The sequence below is a fragment of the Leucoraja erinacea genome, chromosome 4 (assembly GCF_028641065.1).
Source record: "Leucoraja erinacea ecotype New England chromosome 4, Leri_hhj_1, whole genome shotgun sequence".
In the NCBI taxonomy this organism is placed as follows: Eukaryota; Metazoa; Chordata; class Chondrichthyes; order Rajiformes; family Rajidae; genus Leucoraja; species Leucoraja erinaceus.
The window spans coordinates 57925192-57952671 of NC_073380.1; the positions used below are offsets into that span (position 1 = coordinate 57925192).

At 46.3% G+C, this 27480-nt stretch overlaps 1 protein-coding gene and 1 pseudogene across 1 annotated transcript in view; one reads left to right on the top strand and one right to left on the bottom strand.

Annotated features, from left to right (window-relative positions):
* The window catches only part of cdh7a (cadherin 7a), a 294111-nt gene that overhangs the window by 124125 nt on the left and 142506 nt on the right, over positions 1-27480 (bottom strand). The window lies entirely within an intron of this gene.
* On the top strand, positions 1302-1410 carry LOC129696810 (U2 spliceosomal RNA; annotated as a pseudogene).

Consider the following 27480-nt stretch of genomic DNA (forward strand, 5'->3'; position numbering starts at 1 on the left):
CCAATTCACTGGATGTTTTCAAGAGAGAGTTACATTTAGTTCTTGGGGCTAACGACATCAAGGGATATGGGAAAGAGGTACTGATTTTAGATGAATAGACATGATCATATTGAATGGCAGTGCTGGCTCGAAGGGCCGAATGGCCTATTCCTGCACCTATTTTCTATGTTTCTATGCTTGAGTATATGGCAATAAAACTCGATCACCTGATTTTACTTCGGAGTCACGTGAGTGACTTCGTGAAGAACCCCGCTTCCACGCATGCGTGTCATATCGCTACACGCATTGCAACGAGTCACACAGAGGGGAACGGCGTTCCCCAAGCGGGAGATTTGAAAGTCGGGAACAGCAGGTAAGCGACTCTGCGTTCCTTTTTTCTACTTACTTTTAGGTGGCTGCGGAAAGCCGGCGGGGAGACCCGTGGAGGGCGAGCAGCCAGCAGCAGCAACAGCACGAGTTTCCCTGGGGGGGGAACAACCTGAGCCCGACTTTGCTCCCGCACCGGCAAAATTCACCTCTCGGCCGGGCGGGAAGCAAAGTAAAAAAGGTCCCTATGCCAGTCTCAAACGAGACTGGCTTGGGAGCAGTCGGTAGCAGCCAGCACAGAGGCTGCGGGACAGCTCGGACCAGCGGTACCGGGGCTCGAAACGCTCAGCGAGTGCAGCGGCACTTATGGAGTCGGAACGGGACGTTCGGGCTGAAAACCTTCTTCACAAGGTAAGGGCCAGGGGATCCATAGGAACAGCCGGGGTTACCGGCTGCGGAACTGCCGCGAAGGACCAGGCCCGTGAACACCGGGGTCGGTCCAAGCGGCTCGAACCCGACACAGGGAACGACGGTCACCGGCGGGAGAAGGAAAGTCGGGAACAGCAGGTAAGAGACCCTGCGTTTTCCTTCAACTTACCTTTCTAGGTGCAGACATGGACCGGGTCCATGTAAGGTGCAGAAGGCCGGCGGGAGAACCGCGGAGGAGCGGCAGTAGCAGCAGCAGCGGCAGCGGCAGCAGCAGTGGCAGCCGGCAGCTGCAGGAGCACTAACAGCTGCAGGAGCACAGACAGCGGCAGGAGCACAGGCAGCAGCAGTGGCAGCTGGCACTTCGTGAGGAGCTGGCAACGGCAGGAGCAGCATGGGCACATCGGTTCCCGGAGAGGGAAAAACACCTGTGCCCAACTTCGCTCCAGCATGGTGAGAAAGTTCATTTCTCGGCAGCAAAGGACTTTGCAGTTGACTGGCTGCAATCTACTACAAGGGACCAGTATGTGAGTACCAGGGTCGGTCCCAGCGGGGTTTTAGTTACAATAATCGCTTCTGGGTTTTTTTGGCTAAGATCAAGTGTAGTATCTGTTCTTATCAGTTTAATATCTGATACACCCCTTATCTAGGGACTATATATATTATATAAAAACTATAGTAGCTGTTATCATCAGTTTTAATGTCTTATATGTCCCTTATCTAAGGACCATATAAGTAGGAGTGCCCAGAATTGAGGGCATTAGAGTGGGGTTGACCGGCTGCAACGACCACAAGGGGCCAGTACCGTCAGTACGGGGGTGGGTCCCAGGGGTCTTAGATAAAGGAGCAGCCAGGAGTGCTGAGAGCGTTGGAGCTGGGTTAAAGGAATAGATGGAAGCAGCTGTGCCAGTTATCCTCCACACCGGCCATATCCACTTCACGGAAGGAAGGACAAAACTGGAGAAGGAGGACCATGGAACAGCGGGCAGCCAGCAGCAGCCAGCGGCACTTGGATCAACCGTAGTGGGATCAGCTGTGCCCGATGTCGGCCCCTCACCGGCCAGATCCATGTGACCGAGCGGTAGGCTAGACACAAATCAAACAAGGTAGTGGACTCAGAAGGGTCCGACTTTGCATAAAACCGCCGGCAACCAGCGCCCGAGAGGGCTGGAGCGGGAAGAAGCGGTGTATGGAGCCTTGCTCCAACGTGATAAACCCACAGCAGTACCTCTTTGAGGGCTGCACAATGCTTCTACCCCATCAGAGGGGAGCACTGTGGGTCAGTTCTGGGTTGACTTGCAAGAGGGGTCTGCAGAACAAAAGACAAGTGGGCAGCAGTTAAGCCCCACAGGGGTACCCCGTGTGGGACCCTAGAGATCTCTAACTCTATAAAAAAGAGTAGGCAGGACCCTGATGGGCCAGAGCCTGGTAATACAGCGTCCCATGATCCTAACACAGCAGGGACTCTGCTGGACATGGTGGCCGATTACTTTAGCCAAGTCAAACATGGGTAGACTTGGATCCAGGATGGCAATAGTATTACTATATGTCTGGCCACATACGCCAACAAAAAAAATTTACAAACACTGGCCAGACATCTGCCACCTGGCAACGGTGAGGCATTACAGGTGCCCAGTGTAATCCAATGCATTTGGCAGCATATGGACGAACATCAGGAACCAGGACCTCAAGATCCAGAGAACCTTCAAGGGATTGACGGAAGGCATCATAGCATACACCAGCACCCTGGACTAAACGTAGGTAACCAAAGACCATCAAGACGCACTAGAGCTGTTTAATAATATGCAATATGACCTGAACTACACGTGGAAGGCGGCCATTCAGCCAGCACTAGGACCCCAAAAATGCTACCATTTGCAAATAAAGAACCGTGTGTGGACTAAGCTAAGACACTGGGGCTCATCAAGGCCAGCGCAAGGGCCTATTTTGGAGCATGATACCAGCCACAGGCAAGGCCATAAAAAATGTGGCTCATACCAGTAGCAGTGTCAGAAATCAATATAACCTGCAGGATCCGTTTTAGGGTATGGCCAGGGCGGCCACCCTGGAAGATGCGGAAGCCTCAACCTCCCACACAACCCCGAACAAGAAATATTAAACCAGAACCTTATTTTCAAAAAACCAAGGAAATAACAAAACCACCGGTAACCATGGAGGTAGGTGGGTGGGGTTTCTTCTGTTAAATAGGGACCTACGAGGGTAGGGGAGGTTGCAACACTACAGTTATGTATGGTATATAATCACTACAGATTCATATAATCTCAGCAGTATTCAGGGTTATCTGATAGGGTTTTTCTCATCCCATTAACCACAGTACATCATACACCAGAAGGGCATTTTGTCCTTACATAAACCAAACAATCTAAAACCCACATGGTGCTACAAGAATTGTACACAAAAGATGGGATTGAACATATTTATTAAAAATAAGATAGAGTAGGGTTGCAGGATTATCATTGATTTTAACCCTAAACACATTTGTTCTAGATATTCATTTTAGGATGGATGCTCTTATTATTCATAAAGACTTGGTGTCAGTTGCGGGTTTCTATATGGCAGGCATTGACTCAATAGAGGAACTTTGGCAATATAGAGCTTACAAAAGGGGCAATCATTAGCCCCAATATTATGTACTAAAATTCGTAAACCAGCTTGGCATTGTTATGTAAATAAGCCATAGGGTGAGGTTTTCCCCCGTTCGGACCCATCATTGGGGTACTAGGGAAAATTCAACCACACTCGGCATCTGGAATTTTCAGAGTACCCGACTGACCTTCTCAATCATGGTATTTCAGTCTTACAGGGGATGGTGTTAGAACCATGTTCCCTATGAACATTGCCAAAAAATTATTGATTTATCCAGTGACTGGAGGCAGTCATCCATGCCATAACACTTTGGATTTATTGATTTGTAGAGTCTAACAGACCCACTACACTGTCAGACAGGACGATGAATCTCATCTCATCTGCACTAAGACTGTCAACACGGAAGCAGTACCTTGGACACATCAAGAAATGGGGCATATACTGCTTGGACAACAATCTCGACCAAAAGGCCAAGAACATTCTGGCCGTATTGGAATTTTAACAAGCCTCCATTAGGATAATCGATGGAGCTACAGTGCCATCAATAGTGCCACAAGTGCACTCTCCAATTACCTATCACAAGGATCGGAACGGCACGCGGTGGGAACGCACCCCTGGTAAGCTAACCAGGTACTCCGAAATCTGGGACATGGGTGTCGTTTTCTCAACATGCTGAGGAGCTTGTAGCTCATAACAGCGTTGTCACCTCAGTAACAGACCAGGAAGATGGTTATGCTCATGGTGTTATTTACCGCACAACAAGTCCAGCCATTAAGCAAACTGAGCCTGGACTCCCTGATCATCTCACCGAGAAACTGGTGTTGTCATACAGGATTTAATTAAAAGAAAACAGATCGGGTTCCTCGGGTCTAGGGTTTGATTTTATGGTACACCCATATGGCAAACGACTGTGTATAACAAGACACATCTAACAATACATAGCATATACTCAGAACATTCGAGGTCAGAGTATGGAGTTGTTTATCTCTTACAAGAAACTGCATGATAGGGTCACGACTCAAACTATTTCAAGGTGGCTCAAATAGGTCCTAAAAATGGCAGGAATAGACACTGATGTTTCAACTCTCATTCCACCAGGACTGCAGCAACATCCGCAGCAATATTATACAGGTACCCACAGACCAAATCCCCAGAATGGCAGGAGGGTCATTTTAAAAAAGGGTTTTTCCACAGGTTGTATAATAAACCAGTTAATTTGGAGCCATCATTGTATTAAGAAAACATTTTAGGTTCAACAAAATATTTTGGCCGATAGGTTACAGGGTTATGATTCTCAAATTTAAAAAAATGTTATATATTTTTTTCGTTATACCACACAACTCTTGGTATAATTGTGTTTTAAAACTACTAATGATGCTCTCTCCCAATACCCAAGACAGTTGTGAAGCATGGACTCGTTCCACGGCATGAGGTCACAGAGCTTTGAAATCTTCACGAAGTCACTCACGTGACTCCGAAGTAAAATAGTAAGATTAAACGAGAACTTACCAGTTTGAAGTTTGATCTGTATTTTATGAGGAGTTACGATGAGGGATTTCGTGCCCTCCGCTCCCACCCTCTTATGATCATATCAAAAACTGGTATCTCTTTGATAATCTTACTATGTTAGATCATTATAGGTTTCTGTGACCTCACACCGCTGCTTTGAAGAATGACACGCATGCGTGGAAGCGGGGTTCTTCACGAAATCCCTCATCGTAACTCCTCATAAAATACAGATCAAACTTCAAACTGGTAAGTTCTTGTTTAATCTTACTATTTTGAAGCATTCATGCATGGTGGAGGTATAATGTAGTCATAGAGTGATACAATGTGAAAACAGGTCCTTCGGCGCAACTTGCCCACACCCGCCAACATGTCCCAGCTACGCCACCTGCTTTTGGTCCATACCTCCAAATGGTCCTATCCATGTACCAGTCTAACAGTTACTTAAATGTTGGGATGGTCCCTGCCTCAACTACCTCCTCTGGCAGCTTGTTCCATACACCCATCACCCTTTGTGTGGAAATTGTTACCCCTTAAAAAGTTACCTTGTAAAAATACTTCATACAAAAATATTGAAATCGTACTTCTACAATGCACTAAAACATGATTTTAATACATCAAAAGTCAAAAAGTCACACATTAGGAAAATGAAGGAAATGGTAACAGAATACTTATACAGCTGAGTGAGTATAATTTTATGGTTGAGAAATTGTGTTCAACCAATGGATGACTTCTTTGACAACGTAACTAGCATGTTAGATAACAAGATAGCCAATGGATGCAGCAAATGTTACTATCCATAATTTGGTCTGTGAAGTGCCCCATAAAGGATTACAGCATTAGATAAGCACATGTGGACTTGAACCTAATAGGTTAAGTCCAGGGGGTCAGATATGGGGCATTATGTGTGAGCCAGATATATTGTCAGTGCAGAGGGGCTAGGAGCAAGGCCAAGTGTGTATCCAGAGTCAAGGTCTGGAATAGTACTAGGTGTGCAGTCAAAAGCTGGGACCAGGGGAGTATTCAGCACTGGGAACCTAAGCAGGTAAGCAGCTATGATCAGGGTAGAATAGGGGGCCAGGGTGTAAGGCTGGACTCAGGGACAGGAATGAGAGAAGTTATGCAAATGGAGTTAGGATCAGGAGTAGTACCCGGTGTGCAGTGAGACCCAGGTTGGTCAACATAGGCCAAGTGTTTGATTATAATCTGATTTCCATACATGAATATACTAAGATCATTCATGTGCTGTATGTGTTGATCAGAGCCTGGGCTCTACTGTGGAATGTAATTACAACTGTAATTTAGTCTAACCTTATTCATAGCTAATCCAATTTAAAGCATATATATTGCATTCAAGTGTAAGTTAAAAGACTCGCTACAGTATGCACCATATTGCACAATTTCAAGCTGAAAAATGCAAAAGTTCCGTACCAATTGGAGGGGGGTCACTCTCCTCCCACACCCTTCCCGGTCACTACGCTCCCTCGGGCTTGGTCTCTCGCAATTTCTCACTCCCAACTCTCACCCAATGTCGGCAGCCCTGTTGTAGGCCGAAGGGCCTGTGCTTTTGCCCTACTGTTCATTGTCCTATGTTCTCTGTTGGGAACTGATTGTGGACATACTCACAGAATGCCGTTTCAGATATTTAAATCTTTCCCTTTCGCTCAGAGAGCCATGAGATTAGTGGATTGTTGTCCACTGTAGATGGAGACAAGATATGAATGAGTTTCAGAATGCAGAGGCCAGCAAAGATCTTTGCCTGAGGAATCACAAAACTGAGCCGCTGAACTTGCAGCGTGAAAGAATCCAGCGATTCCTCTAAAGAATACGATACTGTGGACAGAAGCCAAGCCCAGATAAATCCGACAATTAAAACTCTAACTTAAGAACCATGCTCAAATCTAATTTATTTCCGATGAACAAAGAATTCTTTGAGGAAGAGAAAAGAAGGCAATGTCTATCAGTGAGGGAATGTCAACATTTGTTGAACTGCCAACAAGTAGGAAGTCACTTCTAAGTTTATATTAAACCCACATTGTCATCAAAAAATAATTATCCCAAGGGAATACTCCTGTGTGAAATGTATTTGCATTCTCTTTTGCTTGTGATTGTTTGCAACAATGCAGCAGCATTTTCAATTTACTCCCCATTTTTGGAATATACTGTGGCTGCCAATAATTGCTCACTGGATATTCAGTGGAGATAGGGAGCCCGGAATATACTTTAAGCTTGTTACTGTAAGAAGCAGCGTTACCTTCACTTGAGTGAAAGCACGTTTGTTTATTTGCCTGACTTAGCACTGCTTTTTAGAGATGAGGATTCAATCTTCTTGCTGTGACTGGTCACATTTCGCTTCCTCTGTCGGTAACTGCTGTGGTTAAGTCAGGACAGGAGGCATCAACAGAGTACAGCTACACTAGCTCCAGTCAGTGCGATCAAACACAATTAACTCGCCCTGCCAGATGACACAACATCAGGCTGACTGCAGACTCCAGCCACTCACTGCCACAGCATTTTAAATGGACAGATCATACTGGTGTGAACCTCTGCAGTTCACCGTCAGACAAACGGCACAGAGATGCGCACACGCACTCACATATGCACACATTCACACACATACACATAGACACGCATTCACACACACACACACGTGCAAAAACACGTGCAAGCACGCACACATATATTCATACACATTCGCCCACACATGGACACACACACAGAAAACACGCACACTCATGCACAAATACACGCACATACAGATACAGACATACAGACACGGACAGACACACAGAAACTCTCTCTCACACACACACACACACACACACGCACATACGCACAAAGCAGGAGGGCAAAAACATTCCCAGACATAGGACAATGTAACGACAACAGGGTTACATGGTCGTGTTGGAAGGGACTGCCGATGCCAGTTTACAATGAAGAGAGACACAAAATGCTGGAGTAACTCAGCGGGTCAGGAGGCATCTCTGGAGAAATGGAATAGGTGACGTTTCGGGTTGAAACCTTTTTTCTTTCTCAGTCAGAAGAAGGGTCTCGCTCGACCCAAAACGCCACTTATTCCTTTTCGCCAGAGATGCTGCCTAACCGGTTGAGTTACTCCAGCGTTTTGTGTCTATCTAGGATTACATTAACCTCTGATCTCCCAAGAAAAAAAAGATTCACAAATACAAATTGGTATGACATCAGAGTCAGGTGCAAATTAATACAAACACATTCAGTGAAACTACTGCTACATCACTGCTAGATATTGGTATGATATTGTTATTCAATTTTATAAGTGTCTTGATAGGTTTATCGTTAGCCGAGGTATCCATGGAGAGGATGCTTTTGCTTAGTGACATGGGGCAACACAAAGCTTCCTTATTGTTTAATGAGTGAAGACAAAGCATTTTGAGATGCATAATATCTGACTGAAGAAGAAAACATCATCCATATTTATACTCCGATTGTCTTTGAAACCCTGGTAAAATCAGCCTGCTCCGCATTAAATGCAGTGTGGTATTCTGCTCACAATGCCGCAGGAAGGATGTAACACCACGGGAGAGGGTAGAGAAGAGATTCATGAGGATGTTGCCAAGTGGAGAATGTAAGCGAAAATTGCTGTGGAGGCCAAGTCAATGGGCATTTTTAAGGCGGAGATTGACAGATTCTTGATTAGTACGTGTGTCAGGGGTTATGGGGAGAAGGCAGAAGAATGGGGTTGAGAGGGAAAGAAAGATCAGTCACGGTTGAATGGGGGAGTAGATATGACGGGCCGAATGGCCTAATTCTGCTCCAAGAACATGAACTTATGAAGAGGAAAGGTGGGACGAGCTGGGCAATGCATTAACTTTAGACTTTAGAGATACAGCATGGAAACAGGGCCTTCGGCCCACCGCGCTGACCAGCGATCCCCTTACACTAGCTCTATCCTACACACTAGGGACAATTTACAATTTTACCAAAGCCAAATAACCTGCAAACCCGTACATCTTTGGAATGTGGGTGGTAACAGGAGCACCCGGGGAAAACCCACGTGGTCACAGGGAGCACATACAAACTCCCTACAGAAAGTATCTGTATCAGGATCAAACCCACGTCTCTGGTGCTGTGAGGCAGCAACTCTACAGCTGTGCCACTATGCCGCCTAGGGAGATGTATACATTTATGAAGGATTCTAGGCAAAGGCTAATTTTTCTCAACAAGAGTGGTGAGAAAGCAGAGGGAATAGATTCAATAAGAACAACAATGATTAGTGAGGAGATAGAACTCAGTACAGCACAGGAACAGGCCCTTCGATACGCTATGCTTCACCAACTAAAGAGTGGTCCTGACCTCCCTACATCATTGGAGACCCTCGGACAATCTTTGATCAGAATTTATTGGACTTTATCTTGCAATAAATGTTATTCCCTTTATCCTGTATCTGTACACTGATTGTAATCCCGTGTAGTCTTTTCACTGGATGGATAGCACGCAACAAAAAAAACTTTTCACTGTGACTCGTTACACGTGACAATAATTAAATTCAATTCAATTCAACATTAATGTCATCGCACAAATACAAGTATGAGTACAACGAAATGCAGTTTTGCTTCAGTCCGTAGTAGTTGTACATAAAGAAATTAAAAAAAAATAGAAAGAGAGAAGATACAGAATCATCAAAAAATACAGAATAATTAAACAATGGGGACGGAGGGACCGGAGAAATCTATCGGCGGGACTCCGAGTTCAGCAATGTGATTGTGTTGTTGTAGAAGCTGTTCCTCATCCTACTAGTACGTGACCTGAGGCTCCTGTACCGCCTCCCTGATGGGAGGAGGGCAAACAGTCCATGGTTGGGGTGTGAGGGGTCTTTGATGATCTTCCCAGCCCGTCTCAGACACCGTTTTCGGTGGAGGGCATCCATGGCAGGGAGCGGGGCACCGATGATGTGCTGCGCGGTTTTCACCACACGTTGTAGTGCCTTCCTGTCCGCAGCAGTGCAACTGCTGTACAATACCGTGAAGCAGGTGGTCAGGATACTCTCTATGGTACAGCGGTAAAAGGTGGTCAGGATCTGGGGGGACAGGTGGGCTTTCTTGAGCCTCCTCAGGAAGTAAAGGCGCTGCTGTGCCTTTTTGATCAGCTTGGAGGTGTTGAGGGACCAGGAAAAATCCTCCGAGATATGTACTCCGAGGAATTTAAAGCTGGAGACGCGCTCCACCTCAGTCCCGTTTATATGGATGGGGGTATGACTGCCTCCTCTGGTCTGCCTGAAGTCAACAATAATCTCCTTCGTCTTCTTGGAGTTGAGGACGAGGTTATTGTTGGCACACCAGGCTGTCAGGTGCTGGATCTCCTCCCTGTAGGCTGACTCATTGTTCTCGCTGATCAGTCCTACTACCGTGGTATCGTCAGCAAACTTAATAATGGCGTTGGATCCGTACTTTTGGATGTAGTCGTGGGTGAAGAGGGAGTAGAGGAGAGGGCTGAGCACACAATAAACTAAACCAATAAACCTCAGGAAATTGAATGTGGCACCTCCTAACCTACTCTGCCTGCACGTGGTCCATATCTGGTGTCAGATTAGGAAAAGGGGAGATTATTATCTGCATGGTGTCAGATTAGGAAAAGGGGAGGTGCAACGAGACCTGGGTGTGCTTGTACATCAGTCACTGAAAGTAAGCATGCAAGTACAGCAGGCAGTGAAGAAAGCTAATGGCATGTTGGTATTCATTGCGTGAGGATTTGAGTTTAGGAGCAAGGAGGTCCTACTGCAGTTGTTCAGTGCCCTAGTGAGACTGCACCTGGAGTATTGTATGTAATTTTAGTCTCTTAATTTGAGGAAGGACATTCTTGCTATTGAGGGAGTGCAACGTAGGCTCACCAGGTTAATTCCCGGGATGGTGGGTCTGACATATGATGAAAGAATGGGTCGACTGGGCTTGTATTGACTGGAATTTAGATGGATCAGAGGGGATCTTGTAGAAATCTAAAATTATTTTAAAATTGGACAGGCTAGATGCAGGAAAAATGTTCCCGATGTTGGGAGAGTCCAGAACCAGGGGTCACAGTTTAAGAATAAGGGGTAGGCCATTGAGGACTGAGATGAGGAAAAAAAATTCACCAGGGAGTTGTGAATCTGTGGAATTTTCTGCCACAGAAGGCATTGGAGGCCAATTCACTGGATGTTTTCAAGAGTTAGATTTAGTTCTTACGGCTAAAGGAATCAACGGATATGGGGAAAAAGCAGGAACGTGGACTGAATTTAGATGATCAACCATGATCATATTGAATGGTGGTGCTGGTTCAAAGGGCCGAATGGCCTACTCCTGCACCTATTTTCTATGTTTCTCTGTTTCTAACCACCACTGTGTAAAAAAAAACTTTCCCTGCACACCTCATAGAAAATAGAACAGTAGATCACCAGAACAGGCCCTTCAGCCGACAATGTCTGTGCCCAACATAATGCCAAGACTATCACTATATCCCTCTATTCCGTGCATATCCACGTGCCTATCCAAAATTATTTTAAATGCTCCTATCGTACGCTTGAAACACCACCCCCATCAATATGTTCCTGGCATTCACCACCCTCTGCACAAAAATGTTGGCCCACATAACTCCTTTAAACTTTCTCCCTCCCTCCTGAAAGCTATGACCTCTAGTTTTTGATTTTCCACCCTGGAAAAAGTTTCTGATTGTCTACCCAATATTTCATAATTAATAGCACTAAATACAGTTAATTTACAATATGCAGTATATTATACTGTTATACAGTATAGGCAGTTAAAATATTACTTTGATATTAGGCTTGGTTATCTTGGTTAAACACTTATCCTGGTGTTCTAGCATGTACTTTGTGTTTTAATAGTAATTTACAACTTTACAAAATGATAAAAGTAGAAACAAAGAAATGCAGCTGCTGGTTTATACCAAAGATAGACACAAAGTGCTGGAGAAACTCAGCCGGTCAGGCAGCATCTCTGGTGAAAAGGAATAGGTGGCATTCCCAGGTCATCAGTTGCTGTCCCTGCTTCGCTCTGGCCTTTTCCCAAGTCCAGTTCCCTCCCCTCTACTTTCAGTTTGAAGAAGGGTCCCGTCACGGAACGTCACCCGGTTTTTTTCTCCAGGGTTGCTGTCTGACCCGCAGGATTGCTCCAGCACTTTGTATCTATTTCTTATAAAATGTTGTTATCTCTTAAAATGGATCTCTCTCACCTTAAAACAATGCCCTCTAGTGATGAGGAGAAATATTTTCAACTGGAGGAGAGATTTGGGTCTGGAAGCTGCTTCTTGAGAGAATGGGAGAAACTTTCATCATGTTTATGAAGGATTTGGACATTTATTTGAAGAGGTCTGAACTGCAGGGCGGTGGGACTACAGCTGGGATTTGGGATGAGGCTCAGCTTCTCCTTGCTAGACATGACAGGCACCATGGGCTGAGTGGCCTACTCCTGTGCCATAGATTTTTGGCAAGTATACACGACAGGGTGGCGCAGCAGTAGAGCTGTTGCCTTATGGGCCTGTCCCACATAGGCTACTCTTTAGGCGACTGCCAGGGACTAGTTTTAATGGAATTCACCTACGACACCTGGCGACAACCTACGACAGCACCTACGCCAACCTATGACAACACCTACGACAACCTACGACAGCAAATATTGTCGCCACTGTCGCCGAAAAATTTTCGACGTTGAAATTTTTGTGGCAGTTGCCTGTAGTCGCCCAAAAAATCGTCTAAGTGGGACAGGCCCATTCCTGCGCCAGACAACCGGGTTCAATCCTGACTATGGGTGCTGTCTGTTTGGATTTTGTACGTTCTCACCGTGACCTGCCTGTGTTTTCTCCAGGTGCTCCAGTTTCCTCCCACACTCCAAAGACGTACAGGTTTGGATGCTAATTGGTTTGGTAAAATTGTAAATTGTCCCTAGTGTGTGTGGGACAGTGTTAGTGTGTGGGAATCACTTGTCGGCGTGGACTCGGTGGGCTGAGGGCCTTTTTCTAAACTAAATTGAACTATATTTCTGTTTATTCAACCAGTGGTAATAGGGAAATGTTGATTCATAGAATATAGACTGTGTGACAGTGCAGTGGAGACCAAAGGAACTGCAGATTTTGGAATCTTGAAGAAAACATAAAGTACTGGAGGAACTCAGCGAGTCAGGTAGCTTCCATAGAGAAAAATGGACAGATGACATCGCAGGTCAGAATGCTTCTTCAGAGGTGCCTCGACTCAAAATGTCAGCTGTTCATATCCACGGCAGGACCTGCCTGACCCACTGGTTTCCTCTAGCACTTTGTGTGTTGTTCTACATTGGGGGAATGATGGAGTACCTTGGTCGGCATGGACGAGATGGGCCGAAATGTTCCCGTGCTGTACGACTTCATAAATTCGTGATTGTCCCTCAACAACATCATCTTTAACCTTTTACAAGGCCTCTGACAGATGGAAACACTAGCGATATCCCAGCACCTCCTGTGTCACTTCCATCTCTCAGTGGCCAATTATTGGAATTTCCTCACAAAGCCACCCTTTAGACATTAGGTTAGATTTTAGAGATACAGCGCCAGAAACAGGCCCTTCGGCCCCTTGGTCCGGGCTCACCAGTGATCCCCGTACATTTGTACTATCCTACACTCTAAGGACAATTTACAATTTACCGAAGAAAAATTAACCTGTGTGTCTTTAGAATGTGGGAGGAAACAGGAGCACCCGGATAAAACCCACGCGGTCACAGGGTGAACGTGCAAACTCTGTACAGACGGCATCCGTGGTCAAGATATAAACCCGGGTCTCTGGTGCGGTTTCCTCCCACATTTCAAACACGTGCAGGTTTGCTGGTTAATTGGCCTCCGTAAATGACCCCTAATCTGTCGATAGAACTAGTGTGAGGGTTAATAGCTGGTGCTGGTCGGTACGGATTCGGTGAGCTAAAGGGCCTGTTTCCATGCTGTATCTCACAAACTAAACTAAAAACCTCCAGTGTTCAAGAGAAAACAATTGAAATGTGTCCAACCTCTCCCTGTAACTAATGGTCCCTAATCCAGGCATCATTCTGGTAAACCTACTCTGCGACCATTTTTTTCCATTCCAAGGAATTTATTCAACAAGTGCATATTACAGCGTACCAAAATTACATAAACGTTCAACGGCCACAATACATCAAGCAGTCATTATAGAACAATGGTGCAGTCATTATTTACAATGTTCTCTACCCCCAACCACCCCACCCCCGGCGACCAGCGTTCACAAAAGGCCTCCAGAGTGCCCGTGGACACCGCGTGTTCCCTCTCCAGGGACACGCGAGCATGGACGTAGGCCCAGAAGAGCAGCAGGCAGCCAACTCTGGTGTGGCCATTGACCAATCGCTGCCTGGACCCGCAAATGGCCATCTTGGCCAGGCCCAGGAGCAAACCGATAGGGAGAACCCACTTTCCCGATTGGCCCTCCACACTCCCTGCCCTGTGGCCAAACACCAGGATCGTGGGACTAAAATGCAGCCAGAACTTGAGGAGCGGCCCCTTCAGATATTGGTACCGGGGCAGCAACCTCTCACACTCCATATACACATGGAACACGGTCTCCTCCTCGCTGCAGAAGTTACAGGCGCGTGCCGAATCCAGGTGAGGGCTGGCCCCCCCCTCGCAGTTACAGCACCCCCATCCCCCTGTGGAGCAAAGCTGAAGATGCCCAGATTCCTCACTCTTAACACATCGCGGTAGAAGCTAGGCAGACCCCGTATGGCGGGTCGACAGGCCAGCCACCGGTAGCCGCGAAACCCCCCAGGCAATGGCCCCAGCAGAAACAATACGTGGCCAGAGCGTGCCATCTGGGGGGGTGCTCCACGTACATGTACCTCTGCAGTGTCCTGAGACTGAGAGCCGCCTCTTGGGTACGCACACATACCAAGGACTGGCCGCCCTCCTCTAACGGGAGACAGGACCACTGCAGAAACCCAGTGCTTCCTATCTCCCTAAAAGAAATCCACCAGCTTCTTCTGTATCGTGGTTGCAAAGATAGAGGGCGGGTCAAGAGTGGCCAGCCGGTACCATAACATGGAGGCCACCAGCTGGTTTATGACCAGCACCCTACCCTGGAAAGAAAGAACTCCAAACAGGCCTGACCAGCGACCCAGCCGGGCGACGACTTTCGACTCCAGCTCCTGTCAGTTCACCAGCCAAGCATCCTCAGTGGGACTCAGGTAAAACCCCAGGTAGAGGAGGTGCGTGGTACTCCACGCATAAGATATCATCTCGTCTGGCAAGGAGTCCACCTGCCACTGGCCCACTAAAAGTCCGGAATACTTACACCAGTTGATCCTGGCGGACGATGCAGCCGAGAAAACCTACCAGCATTCAGGCATCCCCCGCAGGTCCACAGGGTCAGTGAACATAAGGAGCATATCATCGGCATAGGCCGAGTGCACCACTTCCATCCCAGGTCCTGGTAGAGCCAGACCCGTCAACCGCATTCCGGAGAAGACACAGGAACGGCTCCACACAGACCGAGTACAACTGACCAGACATGAGACACCCCTGGCGTACCCCCCTCCCAAAGTGAATGGGAGCCAACAACATACTGTTGACGTTCACAAGACTCTCCGCTGCGGCATACAAAAGCCGGACCCAGGCCACAAAATGCTGTCCAAATACGAACGCCTGCAGCGTCCCGTACACTGCACCCTTACCCGAGCCTCCACATCCTTACCATAATGCGGCGGCCAGAACTGCATGCAATACTCCAAATGAACCTAAACAAAGTCCGATAAAGCTGCATCATTGGGTGCAGCGTTGATGCATTAGGTGCATGCACTGTTTGTAATCCAAGCCTCCCCATGTGTTAAGGGAATTAAAAGTCCCACATCCCCTCTTTGCTTAGTGACAGTCTCTCCCAAGGCTCTCGTTGTTAACTAAACTGTGAGATTCATGTGTCGGGAGGAACAGCAGATGCCGGTTTACACAGAAGATATGCGCAAAATGCTGGAGTAACTCAGCAGGTCAGGCAGCGTCTCTGGAGAAAAGGAATATGTGACGTTTCGGATCAAAACCCTTCTTTGGACTGAGAGTCAGAGGGGAGAGGGAAACTAGAGGTATGGAGAGGTACAAAGAACAAATGAATGAAAGGTATGCAAAAGGACAAATCAAAGCCAGCAACGATGATCAAGGAAAGGTGGAGCCCACAATGGACCATTGTTTGCTGTAGGGAAGGAGTGAAACTGGGCAGGGCAGCAGTGAAACTAGCAGTATGGCCAGGTTGGATGTTAAATTTGTGTTGATTGTGTGTTTTTGTCATTTTTTAAATTATATGTATGACTGCAGGGAAACAAAATTTCGTTCAGACCGAAAGGTCTGAATGACAATAAACGAATCTAATCTAATCTAATCTTGGGGGAGGGACGGAGAGAGAGGGGATGCAAGGGTTATTTGAAGTTAGAGAAATCAACGTCCATACTGCTGGGTTGTAAGCTGTCCAAGCGAAATAGGAGGTGCTGTTCATCCAATTTGCAATTAGCCTCATGACTCATCCCGAGTTCCTACCTTTGACGCATCGAACACAAAGAAACAAATTGCAGAGCGCACAATGCAATATTCCTCCTATGATTATATCACCAGAACTGCAGATGGGGTCTGTCCGATGTATTAGGAAACGAAAGTAAGATTTGTACTCCTTCACTCAATAATCACTTGCTTCTGTCTCAGCAGCTACACACTGTCTTATTTTAATAATGGTTATGGATTTATCTACTTCAACACAATGCTCTCCAGTGCTGTGATTTCTCCTCCTTTAGTTGCCTACTGCTGCATTAATTGCATTGCCCTTTGTACGTCTAATTGTATTAACAACCTTTGGTTCTGTTAATGCAAACAACATTTTCCATCAACTCATGGTAGAATCTGCATTTTACCTCCTATACTTTGGCCAAGTGTATTTTGTAAGGTAAAAATAGCTAAATGAGTGCATCACCAGACTCAGGATCAGCTTACTATCGCAACTTTTAAAAAAACATTTAGTACTATTGCGACGTTTAAGAAACATTCAGGCAGGTACATGGATTGGACAGTTTTAGAGGGATATGGGCCAAACGTAAGCAAGTGGGACTAGTGTAGATGGGACATGTTGGCCGGTGTGGGCAAGTTGGGCCGAATGGCCTGTTTCCACACTATATGACTCTATGACTCCATTCCCCCACTGTTATCAGGCTTCTGTATGGTCCTTCCACAAGTTAGGGTACCGTCCAATTCACCTCTATCCCATTACAGACATTGGTCTATGTAACTGATGCGTTACGTTAAGGGTGGTAGGTGCCTGGAACGCGCTGCCAGGATGGAGGTAGATATGATAGTGGTGTTTAAGAGACTTGGATAGGCACACAGGTAAGCAGGCAATGGAGGCAGCCAAGAGTTGGTCTTCGCATCAAGTTCAGCCATATTCCTGCATTCCCTGCCTATCCAAAATAAATATCGCTAACATATCTGCCTCAACCACGAGCCCCAGCAGTGTGTTTCATATACTCACAACTATCTGTGAAAAAATAACTTGCCCTGCACATCTATCTATCTATATACTTTTAAAACTCTTGCCCCATCCGACCGCCTGCCGTACGGATCCCTTCCTGCCTTTCGATTCATGCCCGATACTCGCAGATGTCCAATCGGAATGGCCGATGCTCGCAGATGTCCAATCGGAATGGAGCCATTTGCATGTACGGCTGCCAGCTGCATTTCTTCCTTTGATTCATTGTCACGCCCAATCCAGACGCTCAATCTCCGAGATCTTTTCCATTTCGGTAGAGATTTCGCTTTTCTTTCTAAGTATCCGCTCCTCATTACATTTCGTCGTGTTGAAGTACACGTTTTTAATCAAATCCTTCGCCTCCAAGTATTTCAAAAATAAACTGGCTTCTCCATTTACATGTCAGCTTCCAACACACTTCGAAACAAAGTTGCAAGACAGGAACACTCTGAACTTTTCACTGCTGCAGCAGGCAGGGGAGGTGCCATTGGATTTTTTTTTTAATCCACTGCTGAGGGAGGCAGGGCAGTGCTGGAATCTTACTTTTGAGAACAGCTTCAGTTCCATTGGAGGAGACGGGTGCATGGTGGAATATTGGGTTGGGGGATCACACCATTGGGGGAGCAGACCCAACGGGTCTGCACTTGGTCTAGTATCCTTTAAATGTTGCCCTTGTCACCTTAAAGGTTTGCCCTCTTGTTTTTGATGCTTCCATCTTGGGAGAAAGGTTCCAGCTGTCTACCCTATCTATGCCTCTCATAATTTTAGGTACATCTGTCAGGTAACACAACATAAGTTTGTCCAAACCCTACTTCAGAGATACAGCGCAGAAACAGGCCCTTCGGCCCACTGAACAGCAATCCCCCTATACTAGCACTAACATACTAGGGACAATTTACAATTTTACCAAAGCCAAATAACCTACAAACCTGCATGTCTTTGGGGTGTGGGAGGAAACGGGAGCACCTGGAGAAAACCTACTTGGTCACATGGAAAACGTACAAGCTCCGTACATACAGCACCCGTAGTCAGGATCGAACCCGGGTCTCTGGCACTGTAAGGCAGCAACTCTACTGTTTCACCACCGTGCTATTAGCCATTTTCCTGGAGCTATTATCCCATAATCCAGTATCATTCTGGTGAACCTTCTCTGCGCTCTTACCAAAACTTCAACATCTATCCTATACTGGGGCGACCAAAATGGCACATACTACTTCCCAACGCATCTCCTGGCTATGGAGATATTAAGCTGCAATCATTCTTGGAGCAAAAGAAACCCAGGGGCCAAAAACTTACTCCCATGAATAACAGTGTGTCATATTTTGGCCCATAGCCAAATTTATTTTCCATTTAAGCCCAATGACTTTTAAATCTTATTGTTGTACCTGCCTCAACTACTTCCTTTGGCAGCTTATTCCATATATACTCACCAGCCTTTGTGTGAAAATATGCACCCATCAAGGTCCTATTGAATCTTTCTCCTCTCACATCAAGCTATGCCCTCTAGCTCTTGATTTTCATGCCATGGGGGATGTGCATCCACCTTATCTGGTTTTTGACAGCCATCATCACTGTCCACAATACCGCCTATTTTAGTGCCATTTGCAAACTTACTAATCATGCCATATACAGTTACTTCTAAATCGCTGATGTAAACCACAAACGGCCCAATACCAATCTCCACGGCATACCACTAGGTACAGGCCTCCAATCTGAAAAACAATCTTCCACCATTGCCACCTATCATTGAGCCAATTCTCTATCCAGGCTGAAGAAGGGTTTCAGCCCGAAAGGTCACCTATCCATGTTCTCCAGAGATGCTGCCTGGCCCGTTGAGTCACTCCAGCTCATTGTGTCCTTCTCTACCTAGTTATCTAGCACTACCTGGATCCCATGTGAACTAACCTTTCAGAACAACCTTATCAAAGACCTCGCTGAAGTTAACATAGACCACATCTATGGCATCTGCCCCCGTCAACCTTCTTAGTTACAATCAAATTCGAGAGACATGATCCCCCCCACACAAAACCATGCTGCCTATCCCTAATCAAACCGTCTTTCCAAAAACATATACATCTTAGACACAAACTGCTGGAGTAACTCAGCGGGTCAGGCAGCATCTCTGGAGAGAAAGGATGGGTGACATTTCAGGTCAAGTCATTGAATTACTCCAGCACTTTGTGTCTACCTTCGGTATAAACTAGCACCTGCTGTTCCTTTCTATACATATATATCTTATCTCTCAGAATCTCCTCCAATAACTTGCCTTACAGACGTCAGACACGCTGAATGATACGTCTCATATTTTTCTTTGCTGCCCTTCTTAAATAGAACCACATTAGCCATCCTCCCGTCTCCCACCCCCTCACCCAGTAACAGCCTGAAGAAGGGTCCTGACCTGAAACATCACCTATTACTTTTCTCAGGACAATAGACAATAGACAAGGTGCAGGACCAGGCCATTTGGCCCTTCGAGCCAGCACCACCATTCAATGTGATCATGGCTGATCATCCCCAATCAGTACCCCCTTCCTGCCTTCTCCCCATATCCCCTGATCGCTATTTTTAAGAGCCCTATCTAGCTCTCTCTTGAAAGCATCCAGTGAACCTGTCTCCACCGCCCTCTGAGGCAGAGAATTCCACAGACTCACCACTCTCTGTGTGAAAAAGTGTTTCCTCATCTCCGTTCTAAATGGCTTACTCCTTATTCTTAAACTGTGGCCCCTGGTTCTGGACTCCCCCAACATTGGGACCATCAGGATATGTTGTCTGACCCGCTGAGTTTCTCCAGCTTTTTGTGTCTACCTTCGGTTTAAATCAGCATCTGCAGTTCCTTCCCACACAACAATGAAACTGGGGTACACGCAATTACATCTCTAGCTTCCCACAGTGCCCTTGGAGATACATGAGCAGGCCCTGGGAGTTTAAATAGTGGTCTGTATTTTTAACTAATGATTTTCGATTTTTAGACTTTAGACTTTTGAGATGCAGAGCGCAAACAGGCCCTTTGACCCGCTGAGACTGTGCCAACCAATGATCACCCTAGACATTAGCTCTATCCTACACACCAGGGACAATTTACATGTTTTTTACTGAAGCCAATTCACCTAGAAGCCTGTACGTGGGAGGAAACCGGAGCACCTGGAGAAAACCCATGTGGTCACAGGGAGAACGTACAAACTCCGTACTTACAGCACCTGTAGTCAGGATTGAAATTGGATTACTGGCACTATGAGGCAGCATCGCCACCACTGTGACACCGTGTTGCCCTTGAAGGCTAATTGAGAAACAATAGGTACAGGAGTAGGCCATTCGAGCCAGCACTGCCATTCAATGTGATCATGGCTGATCATCCACAATCAGTACCCCATATCCCTTGACTCCGCTATGTTTAAGAGCTCTGTCTAGCTCTCTCTTGAAAGCATTCAGAGAACTAGCCTCCACCGCCCTCTGAGGCAGAGAATTCCTCAGACTCACAACTCTCTGTGTGAAAACGTTTTTCTTCATCTCCATTCTAAATGGATTACCCCTTATTGTTAAACTGTGGTGAATGTTAACTAGAGATAAGGCTCCTGCTCTTTTCTGTGGTAGTGGCTAGGCTGCAGTTCAGCAACTCAGCAAATTTCTGCACCCAAGTCTCTGTACTGGGACTTAAATGCATAGTCACCAGAGACCCGGATTCGGTGCTGACTACGGGTGTTGGATGTACGGAGTTTGTACGTTCTCCCCGTGACCACATGGGTTTTCTCTGGGTGCTCCGGGTTTTTGTCCCACACTCCAAAGGCTTGCAGGCTAGTTGGTTAATTGGCTTCTGTAAAATGACCCTCGTGTGTTGGATAGAAATAGTGTACGGATGATCGCTGTTCGGTGTGGACTCGGATGGCCAAAGAGCATGTTCCCACGCTGTATCTCCAAACTAAACTTTGTTCAATTCTGGCCACCACAAGGAAGAATATGACAGACTAGGTTTCGGTGGGGATCTTCTTTATACTAAGGAGTTGGAAGAGAAAAGACTGGTTACAAAGAATGAGGAACATCAGTTAAGTGGAAAACGTGAAGTTTGGATTGTTCTCTATATCACAGGGCAGATTATGACGAAATGTAATTGAAATGTTCAATGTCATTAATGTTATGATGGACGAACACAAGATAAACTCTTTTAAGTGGTTCAAGGGATAGTCCAGGAGGCAAAGGTTAATTATCTACAATAAAGGAATGGGAAGCACTGAGGTTTTATTTCCCCAATTCACTGTGATTTTATAGTCTGTTAAACAAGTAAAGTCACTGATGTTGGTGAGGCCGCATTTAGAGTATTGTTTTCTGCGCTGGGCACCATGTTATAGGAAAGATGTCGCCAAGTTGGCAAGGGTTGAGAGAAGATTTACGAGGAAGTTGCCAGGACCGGGGAGTCCGGGCTCAAGGGAGAGATTGAGCATGCTAGGAATCTATTCCTTGGAGCACTGGAAGATAAAGGGCCTATCCCACTTGGATGACCTAATCCACGAGTTTAGAAGACCCTAGACGAGTTGAAAAAAATGTCAAGGTCGTGTTGACTCGCCAAAGTAAAATACCCCCTATGACCTCCTACGACTATGTCTACGACCTCCTACAACTATGTCTACGACCTCCCTTGACCTCAGTCTTCCACACCTAAGACCAACTACGACTAGCTACGAGTAGAAAATGATCACATGATAAAATTATGTCATGTTTTCATTTTTTTTCTCCAGCCAGATGCCGACTTACCTACGACTTACCTACGACTACCATCACGACCTACTACAACCTACCTACGAGTAAAAAGTTTTGATTTTTTCCATGCTGACCTTTTTTTAACTCGTGGACATTTTTTATCAGGCTGGAAAAAACGGCGCGACCTACGTGAGGCCACAAGTACGCGGAGACCACTCACGAGCATGAGGAAGAGTTACGAAGACCTCCTACAACCTCGTGGCAACCATGCTGCGAGTATGACTCAAGGGCGCCAATTAGGTTGTGAAAGTGGGACAGTGGCTTAAGGGGGGACTTTATAGAGAAATCTCACGTGGTCACAGGGAGAACGTATAAACTCTGTACAGACAGCGCCCCAATAGTCAGGATCGAACCCGGGTCACTGGTGCTGTGAGGCAGCAACTCTACTGGTGCGCCACAGCACCAATCTGACCTCACCTCTTATAAATGTTACACAGAGGCTGGTGGATATATGGAATAACCTGCCTCAACTACTTCCACTGGCAGCTTGTTCCGTATACCAAACACCCACTGTGTGAACAAGTTGCTCTTCAGTTTTCTATTAGCGGTGCAGTTGGTAGAGTTGCTGCCTTGTAGCACCAGTAGCCCAGGTTCGATCCTGGCCTCGGGTACTGTCCGTGTGGTGTTTGCACATTATCCCTGTGACCACATAGGTTTCCTCTAAGTTTCCTCCCACATCATAAATAAGTGCTGGTTTGTAGGTTAACTGGTCTCTGTAAGTGTGTCAGGAGTGGATGAGAAAGTAGGATAGCAAAGAACAAGTGTGAACAGGTGATCGATGGTCAACATGGACTCAATGGGTCTGTTTACACACAGTATCTCATAACAAAACTAAACTAAATCTTTCCCCTCGCAGCTTAGATCTCTCCCCTCTCCCCTTGGCGGCATAGTGGCACAGTGGTAGAGTTGCTGCTATACAGTGCCAGAGACCCATGTTTGATCCTGACTACGGGTGCTGTCTTTGTACATTCTCCCCGTGCCCTGCGTGGGTTTTCTCCGGGTGCTCCGGTTTCTTCCCACATTCCAAACACCTACAGGTTTGTTGGTTTAATTGGCTTTGGTAAATTTGTAAATTATCCCTAGTGTGTAGGATAGTGTTAGTATGCGGGGATCACTGGTCGGCGCGGACTCAGTGGGCTGAAGGGCCTGTTTCCATGCTGCATCTCTACACTAAACTAAGCTAAACCTTTCTCCTCTCACCCAGGGGTATGGAGGTGTTTGGGAGTCATCGCTTAGTTCATTGAAGGAGTCAGTATGGGTACGAAGGATCAAACACCTTCTTTTGTAGCATACCACCCCATATTTCTATCAACTACACACCACTGACATTATTGTAGTTCATGGGATTGTGCAGCAGAACAGCACATAAACAGGCCATTTGACCCAAAGTTGATGCTCCACATAATCTAAGACCTATTTCATTCAAAGAACAGGCAGCATTTTGTGTCAGGACCCTTCTTCTTTATGTCACCTGCACATTCCCTCCACAGATGCTGACTGACCTGCTGACTTCCTCCGGCACTTTGCATTCTGCATTAGATTCCAGCATCTGCAGTTCATTGCATCTCCAGACCCTTGTATTCCCCTCCCCCTATGTTGTTGCCCTACTGAAGAGTATGTTCCACACACTAACAGTGCTCCTCAAATTCATTCCATACAGAGTCTATTGTTCTATACATCGTTCTCTTTGATGTAACCCAGCATCTACAGTTCCTTCCCACGCACTGTTCTATACAGACTGGAGGACATACCGCCACATGCCTGGCATATCAGGCAACACAGTCCACAATTGAGGTCCATTCATCTTTGTGCCATGAACGGTGATTTGCACCATCCATTACTCTTAACAACTAAGCTTAACAAGTTTATGTCATAGGAGCTGAATTAGGCCATTCGGCCCATCAGGTCTACTCCCCCATTTAATCATGGCTGATCTTTCTTTCCGTCAAAGCCACAGTCTCCTGCCTTTGCTCCATAACTCCTGACATCCTTACTAATCAAGAATCTCTCAATCTCTGCCTTTAAAATATCCAAAGACTTGGCCTCCACAGTTGTCTGTGGCAATGAATTCCACAGATTCACCTCCCTCCGGCTAAATAAATTCCTCCTCATCTTCTTCCTAAAGGATCATCTTTTTATTGTGAAGCTGTGCCCTCTGATTCTAGACTCTCCCACTAGTGGAAACATCCTCTCCACACCCACACTATCCAGGCCTTTCACTATTCGGCAAGTTTCAATGAGATCCCCCCCTAATCCAAGTCAAGTCAAGTCAAGTCAAGTCAAGTTTATTTGTCACATACACATACGAGATGTGCAGTGAAATGAAAGTGGCTATGCTCGCGGAACAACAAAACAACCAAACAAATTATAAACACAATCATAACACACATATTATTTTACATAATAAATAATAGAAGGAAAAATGTTCTGTAGTTAGTCCCTGGTGAGAAAGGCGTTTACAGTCCGAATTGCCTCTGGGAAGAAACTCCTTCTCAACCTCTCCGTTCTCACTGCATGGCAACGGAGGCGTTTGCCTGACCGTAGCGGCTGGAACAGTCCGTTGCAGGGGTGGAAGAGGTCTCTCATGATTTTGTTTGCTCTGGAGTTGCACCTCCTGTTGTATAGTTCCTGCAGGGGGGTGAGTGAAGTTCCCATAGTGCGTTCGGCCGAACGCACTACTCTCTGCAGAGCCTTCTTGTCCTTGGCAGAGCAATTCCCGAACCAAATAATCCTTCTAAACTCCAGCGAGTACAGGCCCAGTGATGTCAAATGCTCATCATACATTAACCCAATTATCCCCTGGGATCATTCTCATAAACCTCCCCTGGACCCTCTCCAACACCAGCACACCCTTCCTCAGATATGGGGCCCTTAAGTGAGTTCAACATGTGGCGCCCACTCTGGAAATAACAACCATCTTACAGGTGCCAGCATGAATCGCTTACAGCTCCAACTAAGCTATAGTCAAGTGTAGGAAGGAATTGCAGGTTTACACCAAAGTTAGACACAAAATGCTGGACAGGCAGCATCACTGGAGAGAAGGAATGGGTGACATTTCTGGCCGAGACCCTTCTTCAGACAGGTCTCGACCCAAAGAGGGTCTCAACCCAAAACATAACCTTTTGTCAATGCAGCGTGCAAACACATTTTTCCCATCCATTGTAATCATGCTTTAGACAGGAGTCCGGTCAACACACAGAACACAAGCAGCTACTCAATAAAACACAAAATGCCAGAATAACTCAGCGGCTTGGGTAGCATCTGGGCAGGGAATTGGATAGGTGATGTTTCAGGTGGGGTTCCTTGGAGTCATAGACTCATGGAGTCATAGAGCCTGAAAACTGGCACTTATAGCCCAACTTGCCCATGCCGACCAACATGCACCATCTACACTAGTCCCCATCCGCCTGCCTTTCGCCCATATATCTCTTCTGCCCTATGCATGTACCTGTCTATATATTTCTTAAACGTTGTGATATTACCTGCCTCAACTACCTACTCCAGCAGCTCGTTCCATACACCCACCACCTTTTGTGGAAAAAAGGTTACCCCTCAAATTCCCATTAAATCTTTGCCTCCCTCACCTTAAACCTACGGTTCTTGCTTGCCTATCTCTGGGCAAATTACTCTGTGCGTCTACCTGATCAATTCCTCTCATGATTTTTTACCCCTCTATAAGATCACCCCTCATCCTCCTGTGCTCCAAGGAATAGAAACCCAGCCTGCTCAAACTTTTCCTATAACTCAGGCCCTCAGGTGTGTCTTGGGACACTTCAGGCTATTTTGGAATGGGTTAAAAGCAGCTGATTACCTAAATAAATAATTAACTAACTAACTCCTGACTAACTAAGACCTCCCATAGGAATGATCATGCCTATAGTAGAATAGTCGTTGTACACAATTCATGTGCATGTATTATGGTGGTGGTGGGGGGGGGGGGGGGGGGGGGGGGGGGGAGAGAGATTTACTAGGAACCTGATGGGCAACTTTTTTACACAAAGGGTGGTGGACATATGGAACCAGCTGCCGGATGAGGAGGTGAGGCAGGTGCTACCACAATGCTTCAGAAACATTTAGACAGGTACATGGATAGGACAGCTTTAGAGAGATATGGACATAAAATGCTGGAGTAACTCAGCATCTCTGGAGTAAAGGAATAGGTGATGTTTCGGGTTGAGACGCTTCTTATATGAGCTAAACGCAGGCAGGTGGGACTAGTGTCGATGGGGCATGTTGGTTCGCACGGGCTAGTTGGGCTGTAGGGCCTGTTTCCACGCTGTATGGCTCTATGACTCCACGTACATAATTAGACGTGACCTGAAACTTGTGGGCAATCTAGGAAACCAGAATCAATCTAGGAATTCTAAAGAGGGAATTGGATAAGCAGTTAAGAAGAAATAATCTGCGGAGCGGCAAGGGAAGGGCGGAGGGTGGATTGTGGGGGTAGAGGAGACTGGAACTAAAGAGACTGCCCGCCTAGAATACTCCCGACGGGTCGAACGACCTCCTTCTACGCTCCGACCAAGTCACCAGGAATTCTTTACAGCACCCACACACGCGCACAGAAATAACCTGTGACTTCTCTCCAGGCCATACAAGCAGTCTCTACAAACAGCCAGAGCGATCTGTATCGTTGCAGTTTGCAAAATATATTCGCACTTCCACATGCGCTAGGATGCAAGAGGCGTTCTCAGACACAGCGCACCGCCTGCCCCACACTACAATTCTTTTACCACCCCGGTTATCATTAACTCCCTGAAGAACACAGACAGAATTCAAAACTCCACGGGAGGAATAGTGAATGGAATTGAATTGCCAATTTTATTTTTTAAATCATAAAATGCTGCCAGCGTGAAGCTGCGTTTGATTACTGAGTTATTTTTTAAGATGCATGGTGCATGCATTCATTCTATCTATGGTCTGATCCCAAGCGCGCGCGCGCGCACACACACACACACACACACACACGCACACATACACATACACACACACTCTCATACATACACGCACACAGACACACACTCATACACTCACACATACACACACATATGCATACGCATACACACAGATATATACACACGCGTACACACATACACACACACGCACACTCACACACACACAGAAACACGTCGAAACCATAGAGTTCATATAGTCATAGAGTGATACAGCATGGAAACCGGCCGTTCGGCCTGATTTGCCCACACCGCCCAACATGCTCTACCTATGCGAATCGCACCTGTCTTTGTTTGGCCCGTATCCCTCTAAACCTTCCCTATCCATGTACCTGTCTAAATATATCCTCAACGTTGAGATGGTACCTGCGTCAACTACATCAGCCTGCTGCTCGTTCCATACACCCACCACCCTTTGAGTGAAAAAGTTACCCC